We start from the raw sequence: 15,686 nt of genomic DNA on the forward strand, positions 1-15,686 counted from the left end.
GACCGCAGCAACATACCGGGAGGAGGCATCCCTATCCTACATCAAAAGTACCTTCAGCCTCACCACCCACACAGCCTCTTGGCCACATGGAGTATCTCCACTTCCAGGTCCAGACCAACCCAAGCACCACCCTCCGCAGCACCCTCATCTACAAACCCCTGGACCCTGCCCACCCTTCAGCGATTCCAACAACTTCATTGCACCCCATGCTCTCGCTCCATAGACTAAATCCTCCTCGGCGACCTCAACTTTTTCCTGGATAACTCTAACGATGAGACACCTTATCCCTGCTGGAGAACCCCGCCACCATTGGACTCAAACAACTGGTCACCACCCCAACCCACTCAGCTGGACACTCGCTCAACCCCATCTTCTCCCCCAGCAACATCACCTCCAGCCACACCACTGAGCTTCAGTGGACCAACCACCGCTGCGTCCACTTCTCCTTCACCAAACCAACCGTACACCACCACGCCCACCACTAACCTTCCGGAAGTTGGAACAAAATCACCAAAGAACAGCTCAACTGCTCCCTCAGCAAAACGTCTCCACGGACATCCACAGACGCCAATACAGCAGCACGCCACCTCCACCGATAGATCTCTGACTGCACCAACACTTTGACTACCCTGATGAAAGCCCCAAGCAAGCGACCCTATAAGAGAGCCATCTGGTTCTAACCCACCCTTCATAAGTCTAGACGCACCTGTAGACATCGCAAGAAGAAATGGAGGAGAAGCAAGACCCCGGAAGACCACTCAGCTTTCAAGACTGCTGTCACCGCACACCACCACCTCATCAGAACAACAGACAAAGCGCCCCTACAAGAAAGGATCAACACCAACGCACTCAATATCAAATAACTTTTCGCAGTGGTCAAAGATTTCTCCAGACCCAGCACAGGGACAGCAGACATCCCCCTACCAAGACCTCTGCAACAACCTTGGCACCCACTTTCACTGCAAGATCAATGAGATATACGAAAGCTTTGAAAGCCTCCATACCCAAGACCATCCCATCCGACCCACAACCACCGCACCCTATGCCGCCGGTCCCCAACATACTCTTCTCAGCTGGACCCCCCTCACCGTGGATGACACCTTCAAGATTATAAAGAGCATCCACTCCGGAGCACCCTTGGACCCCTGCCCACATCACATCTTCAACAGAGCAGGCAATATCATCGCCCCCGAACACTGCTGCACCATCAACTCCACCTTCCCTGAAGAAGGAAAACATGCAAAGATCAACCCCTTGCTAAAGAAACCCTCTGCCAACCCGACATACCTCAAGAACTTCAGACCCATGTCTCTTTTCCCCTTCCCAGCCAAAGTCATCGAGAAGGCCATCAATCTCAAACTTTCCGAGTTCATGAAAGTGAACCACATCCTGGACCTCTCCCAATCTGGCTTCTGAACCAACCACAGCACCGAGACCACCATCCTTGCTGCCACAGACGACATCCGCACCCTCCTAGACCGAGGTGAAACTGCAGCCCTCATCCTCTTCAACCTCTCGGCCACCTTTAATACTTTCTATCACTTCACCCTTTGCGCAAGACTCCATGACGCCAGCCTCCGTGACAGAGCCCTGGAATAATAATAATAATAATAATACAGAAACTTGTTGAGCGCGAACAGCTACCTCTGGGAAGGTGTCCCGGTGCTAGCGAGTCCCACAGTAAGAGTGAGTAGTCAGGAGGGAGAACAGGATTATTGCATAAAAAGCCAGGTTTTTAGGAGTTTCCTAAAGCTTGCTTCTGACGTGGCGGATTGGATGGCAGGGGGCAGGGTATTCCAAAGTTTCGCCGTACCGGCCGAAAAGGACCTGCCTCCAAGTCTAGCTTTCCTCACGCGCGGTACAGTTAGCTTAAGTAGGGAGTTTGAGCGCAGCTCACGTTTTTGGTGGTAGCGGGGAAGTCGAAGTTTCAGATAATTTGGACACGTGCCTTTTAGCGCTCTGAAAGCCAGGGTCAACACTTTGAACTTAATTCTAAATGGATCAGCTCCTTCCTCAACTACCAATCACTGAGAGTCAGACTACATCTGTTCCTCTCGGAACGCACAGAGATCAGCTGCGAGTGCCTCAGGGCTCTTCCCTGAGCCCCACTTTTTTCAACATCTACATGGCCCTGCTCGCAACCATCGGCAGAAACCATGGACTCAACATCCAGGAGTTGGCCTGACCGCTAGGGCGGTCGTCCTCGAATCTGGGGAACTGGGATCGAGTTTCGGCAATGACACTGAACGTTCTGTGATTCTGGGCAAATCACTTAATCTCCCTGTGCCTAACAAAAATGAATGTGTCCGTCTGTAACTAAACTGGTGCTATGTAAAGCGCTCTGATACCTGATTCGGGTCAAGTTTGCGCTATAAAAAATTCTGCAGAAAAAAAACATTGGCTCCTACGCAACGACATCCATCTGATTCTCTCCCATATCAACGAACCTACAGTCACCAGAAACAACTGTCACAACGGGATGAAGGCTGTGACTGCCTGGATGAAGAACAGCTGCCTCAGGCTCAACTCAGAGAAGACCAATGTCCTCATCATGGGCTCCACCCCTCCACCTGGGACGACTCCTGGTGGCCTGCTGCCCTTGGAACCCCCCACACCAACAGACCATGTGTGGAATATCGGCATAATTCTGGACTCCTCACTCACCATGAGCACCAGATCCATGCCGTCTCATCATCAGGGTCGGACTGGGAACTGAAAGCAACCCTGGCAAATTTTTCCAGAGCCGCCCCCATCCGGCGCATAGCGAGCGACTGCAATGAGAGAGCCCGACCAGTACTAGGGAGGTTTGGGGGGGTTCTCCCCCCAAGAAAAGTTTGGAAAAAGACAGACCAAAATGGTGCATTTTACAGCACATTTTTCATTACAAATGTAATTGTATTAACTTTTAAAGCACAGTAAATAGTACATGATGACCTTAAAGAGCACCAGGTTATCCAGTCATTATGCCTACAATTAAGGCAGGTCAGGTGCATCTGTGCGTGCCTGGTCACCAAGGGTGGTGGTGGTAGACAGTGGGTGTGGTGCCGAAAGTAAGTGTACGCGGGCCACAGCCTGCATGCACCGGCTGCTCAGCACCCTGTCCCTGCGCACGCACGGTGCAGTAGCTGGGTGGACTGGTATGGTAACTTGGGTTGGATTTAGTAGTGTGTGTGTGAGGCACACGCACTACTAAATTCAACCCAACTAAGGCATCGCATCACCTCTGTCTTTGCGGGTCAAAAGCACCACTGCCATTTGTGAGTGAGAGGTCACCTCACCAATGGCAGTTGTGCTTTTTCACTGCAGAGCAGAGGCAGTAGTGCACACTTCACTGTGCATAACTGCCAAGGTTTCAGATTGCTATGTTTGACATTTTCATAAATTCAGTGTAATTATGAGTGATATTCAATGACTATGAGTGACACTTTCTCGCGAGCAAAAATCAAGCAATGAACATGAGGGAAACATATAAATATCATAAATTGCACCTATTTGAGCAACCAGAAACTCTAAGATCTTAAACTGCTGCACTAGTGCTGCTGGGAAATTCCATCTGTAACTGGCTCTGCGTGAGACTGAAATTGCACAAAGCAACCCACCCACTGCTCTAGTGGTCTCAAAAGGATAGAATATAAAAAAAATGGCAGTGGTCTGAAAATACAGATAGCGGCAATAGTTAGTGGAGCGCTGTAAAGCTATGCAGACCAATGGTTTGTCAAATTTCCTGTATTTCACTTCTGAAATGGACTGAAAAGTGCCCAGATGCATTTTACCTTCCAGTACTGCGCTATTAAAAGTTCATAAATACAGTCAACAAAAGTGTATCATAATCATTATGGGAAATATTCATTCTAAATAAAACATTAATGTGAGGCAGGGCAATACAAGAAGTTCAGGCAAAAAGCAAACAGCAACTGGTGGTGCTGTGGTTTGTGTTTACGCGCTTACGTCCAACCCCTTTCGCTCAGTGACTCTCCCTCAGTGCCATTTCCTAGTCAGTGTGCCTGGGTCACTGCGCCATATACTCACTGTTTCTCCGCCCAGGGCTTGCTCCTCCGTGGACTCTGCAGCAGCTCCCGTATCCTGCTCCCTGGTGCCCGTGCTCCTCTGTCAGTCTCATGGCTCGAACCTCCAGCTCTCCGGGCTCATGGGCCTTTATTTTGGGGCTCCCGGCTCTCCCGGACTTTGCCAGTGCTCCTGGGCAGTGCCGATTCGCGGTGTGTCCTTGCTCTCACATCACCGGCGGTGCCCCTTCCCTCTTGCATTGAGCATTGAACTCTCTGTCCTTGTGCCCTTCTCATACCACATGCCGCCGATGCCGGCACTCACACCTTCACCTGGCAGCTCTTGCTTCTGCCATGGCGCCTCCCGTTTACCCTGGAGCGCTCCCTGCCTCCTCCTTCTACCTGTAAGAATGCACGTGCAAGGTGCTGCCACACTGCAGGCCTCTGTAGCACATCTACTGCCCTTGGGCCTCAGTCCTGAGACTACCCTCGCCCCTAGCATGAGCTGCTATCGCTCTCCACGCTGAGCCTTCCGCGGTTGACCAAGGTCACACGCAGATCTCTCTGTTCCTTCTGGACACGGGCTCCCTCCCTCGAGGCCGTTTCACACAGGCCCTGCCGCGGACTGCAAGCTTTAAAAGGGCCGGAGTCCTCCACCAAAAACGATCTCGCCAGCAGTTGGAGGACCTGCCTGGTTTATACTTGAAGCCCTCCTTGTGATCCTGGGCGCACACTGGTTCTGTGTCACTCTGTGTACCCCAGTGCTTCGAGGCCTACTTCTTCTCCTGTGCTCCCTTCTTAACCCGGCAGCCTTGGTGTTCGCCGCCTCTCTTCCAGGAGGCCTCCTTCCGGACCCTACACTGCGTCTGCCCCTCATGCATGGCTCCTCCCTCTGTCCCTCACATGTCACCCCCTGCGCGTCTCCTCACCCACAAGTACATATTAACCAAATGCTACAATACACATGCAGTATAAATAATATCATGTTATTTATACTGCGTGTGTATTTTTGCATTTGGACACTCAAGAGTCGGATTCCTGCTGAGAACCTGTGCTGTCACAGGCCTGGAAGCAGGACGGTCTTCTGATTTTGTTGCTGGGGGCCGATTATTCAAAAATCGGCAGCCCCAGTAACAAAACCGGCCCGCTGTAAAGAAACCCGCCCCTTCCGGCCTCCCGGGGGATTGCCCGGTGCCCGGTATTACCAGTCCGGCCCTGCTCATCATCCTGCTTCCCCACTCTATGCCTGCTCTGAAATATCTTGAAGTGGATCCCCACTGAGTCCAGAAAAATGGTAACCCATTCACTCATCAGCAGCAGAATCGACTATGGCAATGCACTCTACGACGGCATCACCCAGAAACTCCTCAAGAAACTGCTGAACATTCTCAACGCCTCCCCCAGACTGATCCTCAACATCCCCCACCGCAGCCACTTCACAGGCCACCTAAGAGACCTCCACTGGCTCCCAGTCAACAAAAGAATCACCTTCAAGCTCCTCACACACGCCTACAAAGCCCTACATGACGCGGGACCTTAATACCTCAACCAGTGCCTCGAATTCAATGTACTTACCAGAGACGTCCACTCTGCCTAACTGGTCCTGTCCATGGTCCCACGAATCTATAAACCCACAGCCGGAGGAAGATCCTTCCCCTACCTCGCAGCAAAGACCTGGAACACCCTGCCTCTCTACCTCAGGCAATCACTATCACTGCCTCAAGACCTGGCTCTTCGACTGAACCGCAACGCCTTCGACGGATCAGCAGCTCCACCTCAGTGTCTTGAGACCCTTACATGCGAGTAGTTGTGCTTTACAATCCATAGTTTATTTGATTGATTGATTGTACCTGTAAACTAGTGTGACTTTATATCTAGTTGAAGATGTTTCTACTTAAATACGACGGTACAAAGTCCCACTCATTTTGTTTTTTCCATTGCTACTTCTGTCACTTTTTTCCTAATTTAACATGTGAAATTTGACTCTTCGCATCTTTCTCCCTCCTTGCTAGAGAGACACGTTACATGAGTAATTTAATTGGTGTATGTGTCCAAACAGCAAGCAGAGAGCAAGACTGGCTCCCAAGTGTTGAGAAATATATGTGTTTTTGAATGTTTTCGTCAAGCACTCTCGAGTTTTTTCTGCCATGTAGAAAATCTACTCTGGTACACATGTAAGATTAACAGTACAGCTGCAAATCCAAAGTTGTAGATTTCCTTGCGTTCTGCCAGATGGTTTTGAGAATAAAAACAAAATGCACAAATAAACGCGAATGGCCTCACGTCTATACAATGTATGTATGTTTGTAACTCTAGTCATATGGAAGGGCGCACAAGCCAGTGTTAGCCATTGTTGGAGCTGGAAAACTAAAAAATGGAGCAGTGTTATTTGTGTCAGAGTTTTTGCATTCAATGGCAATGTGAATGATGATTTTGAACCCCAACATCCTGCTTTATAAAGTGGGAGGGGGAATGAGAGTGATCTTAGCCCTGGAAACCCAGCATTGCTGTACTAGAAGAAATCTAGAAAAGAGTCAGCACATTGATCTTCTTCACATACCATTAGGGCTGACTGAGACAAGGCCCTGGCCTGCCCTTTCTGTGCTCACCAAATAACTTTGCTCTACAAGAAAAAGTGTGGGACTGATTCAGAGTTGGTTTGTAACTGAAAATGTATTGGCTTGTGAAGGAAATATTAAATCCTCTTCTGGATGATTCTCCTTCTTTGGAGAATCCAGTAGGAGAATTAGCAACATGTCAGAGGAAATTCTGCCAGCATATTCTCATCAAGATGATAATTTACCTGCTGTCATCTCCTTTAATTTAAATATTTATTACAGTTTTGTTTTCACCAGTGGCTTCTGGCATCATCCATGAGGGGGTGGGGGCATGCAAAATAAAATTAAAATAAATAACATTTGCCAAAACGCAACGTGCTCCACTCCGGTCCTCTTCTTTCCACAGGAACTGGATGCAGCAACTCCCTTGACCAATCCTGGCACTGCTCTCATGCAGCATGAGATGCAACAAAACATTGACCGGATAGGTTATTACTGATTGCTCATATATGAGCTTAGACAAGCAATTCTAAGTTCATGTGATTTATTTCACATCACTTGTGACTTATTTGATGCACATGTAAGATAAAGCATTCATTAATGTCATAAGACAGAAAACACATCATTCAGTATGTCAAGCTCATAAAAACATTACAAAATTCAACATTACAACAAAAACACATGAATCATAGACATAAAAAGAAACATAAACGCGAAAACAATTCTAAGTGTCCTACAATTGTACTATGAACAGCCAGTCCATGTTTAACACATAAAGCAGAGGCGGACAATTAACAGTTCTAAGGGTCCTGCCTGTGTGTGGGGCAAAGTGCTATACAGTTGTCCTGTGGGTTGTCTGCCCATAGGGAAAGAATTTTTCTTTAACCAATTCCCATACAGCACCCCCAAAGGATCATTTGCCTTTGCACAGATGCTAACGCGTTTCAAACCCTGGATGGTTCTAGGGTTCTCCTCAGGACTCAGGCAGGGGATCAGTGACTCCAAAACAGAAAATGACAGAGCATGGCATCAATAAAGTTGGGGACCCCTGTTTTCAAGTTACAAGAATATTGTCAGTTTCAATTAAAAAGTATCTGTTTTGTGGGTGCTCTGCCGCTTGTGTATTGTACCGCCAGCAGTGAGCCTGTTCATTATTTGCCAGAGCTGTAGGGGCAAGAGTACATTATGGGGACTCAATAATGAAAGATTGTGGTACCCACAGGGTTGAAACCGCTATGAATTAAAGAGAACATACCTTGTATGTATCCATGTAGCCATCAATACAATGGAGAACTGCACTCACAGAGGAAGTTTTTCCAAATATTCTGATTTTAATGTTATCGGTAGGAAGCAAGAACCATTTCCAGTATAACGAAATGGTGCCCGAAATGAGCGTGCTCGCATTTTGCTTAGCTATGCAGTTTAAACAAAAGGGGATGGAAACAAGATATCCACGCTGCTCTGAAATGCAAGTCTATTCAATGGCCCACAGGTTCCATATAATGTTTAGTGGGGTGCTCACGCATGGATGAAACAGTTGTGCTTTTGAAACTGTAACTGATAGCGCTTGCAAAAGGGTTTTCTTTCAGAGTACCCGTGTGTTCTTCAAACTCTAAGACTCTGTGGGGAGGAGCCTGCAAGTCGTGCTTATAACAGTAAAACATGGAGTGGAATGCATGCTGGACTCAGTAGTTTTTTATATTTGTAAGCAAGAAATTTCAGAAAGTTTCTTGAGCCCACGGATGGGAGTGTCGAATTTCATTATTAAAAAGGCCTCCTTTAGGGCTATCTGGATTGCTGGGTCACCACCCCTGGGAGAAGTTTTAATGGCTGACAATACTCTCCACTTAAAGTCATGTTGTGTAGCATACATCGCGACAAAGTGATCCTCCAGTGGAGCAGCAGCTGCCTTGCTTCTTTAGTCTCGAGCAATGTTGCACTATGCATTGGTGCACCTCCTGACTCGTTTTACCGATGTACACTTTTTTGCAAGGGCAAGTGATGGCGTATACGACATTCTTCGATTTACAATTTGTAAAGTCGTTGTGACGCCAGTATTTATGTCCATCAGTAAATAGCATTCCTTCCATCGTGGACCTACACACAGAACTTTTCTTAATGCATTTATTTAACACTGATTAATAATTTGGTCTTTCACGGTTACATTATACCAGTATACAAAAAAGTGATAGATGGAATACTTTAATTAATCTTAGCCACTGATAGTTACTCGGGCTGCATCCCAGTCAATCGTTCTTTGAGTCCATCATGCCACCTCAGTTTGGACCCACCTATATACAAATAAGTCTTGTCCCTGCTCCAGTTGGAACAGTCCAGCCCGAACTGTCAAGCCAGGTCCTCCCTAACCGGAAAACAAGAGACCCAGTACAGGATTTGCCCTAGTTATGGGCTTATCAGCCAGGTACCGCTTGGTTTTAGTGACACAGCCTGCATATGATCCACCTCTGGTCATACCCATCGCACTTAGGGCGACAAAAGTATACAAAAAAGTGATGAATGGAATGCTTGAATTAATCTCAGACACTGGTAATTTATTCAGGCCATATCCCAGTCCATCATTATTTTGCACAACATGTCACCTAAGTTTGGACCCAGCCATATGCAAAGAAGGTTCCAGTTGAAACAGTCCAGCCCTAACTGCCAAACCAGGTCCTCCTTGAACCGGAACACAAGCAATCCAGGACCGGTTCTGTTCTAGTTATGGGCTCAACAGCTTGGTGACAGCATGGTCCCACTGAGACAGTGTGCACTGGACCCACGTCTGGTCATACCCGTCCCACTTAGGGCAACAAACGGTGCTGAATTGCATGTTTTCTGGTTCTGGAAGGACCTGGCTTAGCACGTTTAGCTGGGATATTTCTATTGGAGCAGGGTTAAGAGCGACTGCTTTGCGCATAGCTGGGTCCGATCTGAGGTGGCATGGTATGCACCGAAACAATGGATTGGGTTGCAGCCTTAGTAATTAGTAGTGGATGAGATTAATTCAAGCAATCCACCCATCACGTTTTTGTATGCATTATACCAGTGGCACTCTCTATTACCCAACCCTTCTATGAATGCTCTGAGGACAGCCATGCCACATTGTTTAAGGTGTAAGTCAAATGCTATTTTACAAGTTTGTTGTTTTGTGCACATATGGCATGTACCATTGAAGCCACTATGGACCAGGCCCCTAAAATATTGCCTTTGATGGGTTCAAACACGTGTTGAATTTACAAACATATGTTGTCCTGTTTGTTGCGTTGTCTGGTATGAAGCCTCGACCCTGCATATGCTTCCCTGAGTCAAGCATCGACACACAGCGCAACTGGCCTTTTTGCCACTCTGACATCTCCCTAGTAGGCTGCAGCTTCGGGCCTTCTTTCAGAGCTGGATGGGTTGCAGAGTTCCTACCATGCTCCTTCCTATTCCTGCATTCTAGGCGCGTCCTCCTTCATTGTGAGGAAGCTTGAAACTTTTTTGTTAGTTTTGTTTTCCAGTTCTCTCCGGCGCCCCCAGCCAGCATGTTTACAAAGAAGTTCCTGCTTACTGCTCTCCATCATGTGCAACCCTGAAATCCTCTCTTTCAAACACTTTTCTGAGCGCCAAGTCTCACACCCTTCTCTTGGTGGAACCGGCTCCCCTGTTCCAGCCTGCCGCTCCCACTGCCCCCCACCCCTCCCAAAACAAGCATTGGAAATGCAATAGGTCTCGCATTAGAAAAGTTGGAGCTATTGGTCTTGTAAATGACAAATATTTTATTTATTTGTTGGTTTTTAAAATAGCCAAATTGATAGCTTTGTCATTTACAACGCCAATAGTTATAACTTTCGTGAATGTGACACCTATAGCATTTGGAATGCAACATGTTTTGTATTTACGTGACATAGATGGCAGCTCTGGTCGTTAGGCCACATCTCCAGAGAGCAGGAGAGTGCAGCAGGTGTGAGAGGGTGAGTGGGTGTGTGAGGGTGTGAGGGTGAGTGAGGGTGAGGGTGTGTGAGGGTGAGGGTGTGGGTGTGTGAGGGTGAGTGAGGGTGTGTGAGGGTGAGTGAGGGTGTGTGAGGTGGTGAGGGTGAGGGTTAGGGGGTGTGAGGGTGAGAGGGTGACAGAGTGTGTGTGAGGGTGAGGGGATGAGGGTAAGGGTGTGTGAGGGAGAGGGGGTGACGGTGAGAGGGTGCGAGGGTGAGGGTGTGTGAGGGTGTGTGAGGGTGAGGGGGTGTGAGGCTGAGTGAGGGTGAGAGGGTTGTGAAAGGGTGTGAGGGTGAGTGAGGGTGTGTGAGGATGAGGGGGTGAGGATGTGAAGGCGCGTTTGGCAGTGTATGTTTTAACGCTCGGAATATCATAATTAAACGTACGTAGCGTCACCAGAATCTCATCAAAGGTTATGAAGCTAGACCAGGAGGTATTATTTTTCGGTTCGATGAGGCGATTATACAGCCAGGCTTCATTATCTATTGTGGAGGGGTGGAGGAGGGGTTGGTGCGAAACTAGTTTGAGAGCGATCTCAATATTGCTAGTAATTTGTGATGTTTTTTAAGCAAAAAAGGAGGCAACGGTTTAACAATTAGGGGGTGCTTTGTTGTTTGTGGAAACAAGATCGGTTCTCAGGTAGATTGGTTTCTGATCATTTCAAACAGTTTCTTAGGTATGTTAGTATCAGTGTCTAATTAACCATGAAATACACAACACAATAACCTAACACAGTAATCATACTCATCGACATATATATTGAAAACGAGACGCTTAACTGGCTACGTAGTAGCAAAGAGAGCGTAAAATTGCAGTTTGCGATTATGTAGAGTTGAGGGCTCTGTGATTGGTACATGTGACTATGTTGATTGGTGTTAATTAGCAATGTAGTGTTCTCACATTAATTAATCTTATTGGCTGCTGTAAAAAAATATGAAAATAAAGAGAAGCCTAATCAGAGCCTGCAGGCTTGACAATTTGAGCCTTTCCCATTCCCAAGTAGACAGCTCTTGCGCCTAAGCTACAAGTCATTTCAAAAGGAGGATGTGGCATAACAGTCAGAGCTACCCACTTTGGCCATAGGGAACCAAGTTCCAGTCTTGGTGTTAAGTGTTGGCTTAACAGCCTGTGATTCTGGGCAAATCATTTAATCTCCCCCTACCAAAAAATGTATGTACCCTTGTAACATGATGCTCATGTAAAGCGCTCCCATACCTTTGGGGCAAATTGCTTTAATAACTGCAATAACAAAAAAAATATACGCCCCCTTCCTGCACCTTAAAAGATGTGTTAGTCTGAATGGTTTTGTTGTAAATTGGTACATGTCCAGGTTCGCGCTATACAAAAAACTTTAGAGACTTTCACAATGATTTATTTAAACAGAAGTGTATAAATTGAAATTTGCATTATAAAATTGGCAATATAAGAACAACTACATAGGGATTGGATCGTGCCAACAAAATTCCAATAGTTCAAAAAGTTGTCATCTGGAAATATTACGTTTTCCCGTTCAGAACGACGCCAGCCTTAATACAGGCGACAAGGCGGCCATCTTGGGTAGGGCTAATTTTCACGTTCGTAATTACAGCTGGACTACCGTTGTGGAACGCAATACTACCCTGTTAACAGACAATGAGCCTTGAGTAGAGACGGTCGTCAGTCCCAAAAAAAGTAAAGCTTGAATACCCAGCAGTAACACCAAAGGCCATTTTGAAACGGGTTAATGTCCGTCTGATGTAAAGAACAGCGGGTCAATGAGCGGAATCATACCTTTCAGTAGTAGGCATGAAGCCCGGCCCATCTGATTACGTTTTCCGGTCTGGTCGCACAACTTTGTTGTTGAAGACCTGGTACGATCCAAAATAGGGGCAGGTGTGACGTCTCCACCGCGCATTCATGAAACATTTTGGAATGCCCAGGAGGGAAATCGAATTCCATATAGTTATATCAGAATTTAATAACAGAACGCCCCGTTTGCGTGGCGGAAAAGGCATGACTATGGATCTCGTTTTACGATCACGCACAGTAACACCCCATATCATTCTGGTGGTACAGTCCGCTAGCCACCTTCTCGCCTTCCCGGAAATTTATTGGAAATTTAGTTTTGGCCTAGACATGTTAACGTTCTGGGGCGATAGACTTGCTCGATGGGAAGAGGATCAGTTTGGCCACTGTATACGTACTTCTGGGACAGCTGACTCGTGCTACCCCAATAGTTAATGAGTGGGCACTATGTATCAGAAGGTTACTCTCGTTAACAAGAGAAACACCGAGCACGGCGTCAGTGTTGGAATTGCTGGGGGGTAGGGGGTAAGTGGTGATTTAAAAAAAAATGCGACACGGCGGGCAGGGGAGGGGGCGGAGCGGGGAGAGGGAACAGACGGAGGGAAGGCCAGATAAGGGGAGGGGGGAGGAGAAATGCGACACGGCGGGCAGGGGAGGGGGCGGAGCGGGGAGAGGGAACAGACGAAGGGAAGACAGATAAGCGGAGGGGGGAGGAGAAATGCGACACGGCAGGCAGAGGAGGGGGCGAGGGGGGAGGAGAAGTGCGGATGAGGGAACTGATGTGCACGCGCTTTTAAGCTCAATGCGCATGCGCATTGAGCTTAAAAGTCACGGGCACTGCAAGGAATCGCCACGATTCCTTGCAAGTTGGACAAAGAGTGGATAAGCCCCCATAGTCTCGCTTGCTCGATGCGCATGCGCATCGACAGGCGAGACCTAAAAAGCTACACGTTGTTATTTCCTCCAGTGTTTCATCTGCTGCTTCTCAGGGAGGTGGTCGCTGCTGCAGGCGTAGGAGATGATTTTGTTTTAAATACATTTATTGTTTTAAGTGACTTTTTTCATGCATAACACCAAAAAATCGTATCTAGGTACTGATTTTCACCTTCTTCCCGGGGTTGTAATCTAACCTACGAAGGCTAGCTTGAAATGTACCTGAAGGCCCCCACCACTCCCCACCAGATAGGCTTTCAGGTCGAAAATGAAAGGAGGCGATGACCCCAGGACCAGGAGCCTGGTAGCTCCTGTCATGTGTTAGCCACCCTCTTCTTCCATCTGCCTCTCAATAACTGGGGATTCGTTTGTTAAGGCTTGATGCTGAACTAGGGTGTGGGTCAGTGCAAGTCTTGAGCCGTGCCAAACCACTCCCTCTCAAAATAAAACAGTGCTGGTAATCCCTACCGGACAGTACCAGCCCGTTTAAAGCACTGGTGTGGGTATACCACTATGATGTATTCTCTTGCCATCAGGACTTTAAGTGGGCCGGGTCTCAAGGGGTCTGAGCACCGGCAGTTTTTTTCAGGGGGCCTCGAAATGGGTCTCTATCGGGCTCTGTTTTGGGCTCTGTTTTGAGCCCTGACACAGGCAGTACGTTTTTTTCCCAGACTGCAGTGACAGCTGTTTGCTGTCACTGCAGTCCGGAAAAAAGTGCAAGGGTGCAAAACAAAGCCTGATAGAGACCTGTTTCGAAACAGCAGGCACATGGATGGGCTCTGCTCACACTGCTCACTTCTCAGTAGTAGAGAAGTTACAGCATGACGTCATGCCAGGTGAGCATTGTTGGGGGAAGGGAAATCCTTTAAGAGTCATTTTCTTTCTGGATTTCCCTTCTCTTTCTGAAACTCAGGAGCAGCAACATTGTGGTAGGGTCACCAGGGATTTAATTGGAAGCTTTGTCAATATTATATACAAGTCATCGTTGCAGCTTATTTATCTTCTGCAAGTAATAACCATTGACAAAGCCAATATCCCTTACTTAATGTAGGTATGATGTTAATTGTATCAAATATCTGGATGCAATGACAGAATCAGCAAAATACAAGTCAAGCAGCACATTATGCTAAGCACAGATTTTTTGTGTAAGTGATTTAAAGCTGTGCCCCTAATTACACTGGCCACGCCCCTTTGAGAGACCCCCCCAGTTTTTTCATCCCACTTAAAGCCCTGCTTGCCATGATCAGTTACCAACTGGTACCATTTCTCTTTCAGGAGGAAAACGTTCGGACTTCTGACCGCCATTTTGAAGAACCGTCAAGTGAACCGCAATCAAAGTCTTGTGTGCTGTGCTGAAAGGGTGAAACATGCAACTCCCCTCTTGTAGCTGGGTTAGATTGTTTTGCTTTTTGTGTTTTTAAACATTACAAGACTTTGTGAAACTATGCCGTGCTCAGTCAGTTATTTACCAAAGCGGGTGCAAATTAAAGCTCAAATGTTTGCGATCTGATAAAGGCTTGACAGACAAGTAAGTGTTAGCGCAGTTACCTGGGACCTTGGCGCAGATTTATTCCGAACAGGCATGATGGATGCAATCAGGAGTGCCAACGCTATGGGCCCGATTCCCAACGTTTTTTCCTGGCGTACATCTGACAAGAGGCTGGAAAAAGTAATACTGTAGGACGTGTAAGTATGTGTGTTTCTCAAGGCACACAGATCCCTCCGTTTATTCTACTTCTGTGTACTGTATGCAGAGCATGTCACTGGTGTGGAAAAGTAGGCGTTCCCAGGGGCCTATCAGGGGAGTACAACGAACACGAACCTATAGGAATCCTCTTCCCTCACTTATGTGAGCACCTAAGTTACAACAAGATGTATTTGACGTAGCTAGCCTGCAAGTCTCAAATTGCTTTTATTTGTGCAGTTTTTTAGGCCGTGAGAAAATTGTAACTCGAAAGAACCTGCTCTTACTGTACAAATAAAAGTTAATTCTACGTTTCGCCACTCAGTGTGCAAAGTCTATGCATTATGTGCACTATTTGTAAATGCCAGGCATAACTATACTTGAATATCACAGGCATAAGGCACGTTTTGACGTGCATAATTTCGAGTTTCAGCGGAATGTATTGGAATACTTTCAACCAGTAAATTGCAGACATACATAAACATAAATTATGCACACTTCACATTTAAACTAAGGCCTTGGTGCATCAACCCGCATGTTTAAGGGATTCCTCAAATTACCATTAGTCCACTAGTATATAATGAGATGGAGAACTGGCTTTACATTTACCTGCCTAACATCGTTGTTTAGCATTGTTAAGGATCTATTATTTTCCCCCGTTTTGAAATTCCAATTGACCAGTTACAAATCATTTTGTCTAGATCCAGTTGCAGTCACAGGTTTTTAGATATTACTGTTCGGCTACGGAGA

General features: G+C 46.9%; 1 protein-coding gene across 2 annotated transcripts in view; it reads left to right on the forward strand.

The window, feature by feature from the left end:
* The window catches only part of SPATA6L (spermatogenesis associated 6 like), a 529,514-nt gene extending 514,819 nt beyond the window's left edge, over nt 1-14,695 (forward strand). For both annotated transcript variants that reach the window (XM_086961205.1, XM_086961204.1), the window contains one exon: nt 14,528-14,695. The gene's annotated coding sequence lies outside the window, so the exon portion shown is untranslated. The remainder of the gene's footprint in view (nt 1-14,527) is intronic.
* Nucleotides 14,696-15,686: the final 991 nt, after the last annotated feature.

The sequence above is a fragment of the Lissotriton vulgaris genome, chromosome 3_1 (assembly GCF_964263255.1).
Source record: "Lissotriton vulgaris chromosome 3_1, aLisVul1.2, whole genome shotgun sequence".
NCBI lineage: Eukaryota > Metazoa > Chordata > Amphibia > Caudata > Salamandridae > Lissotriton > Lissotriton vulgaris.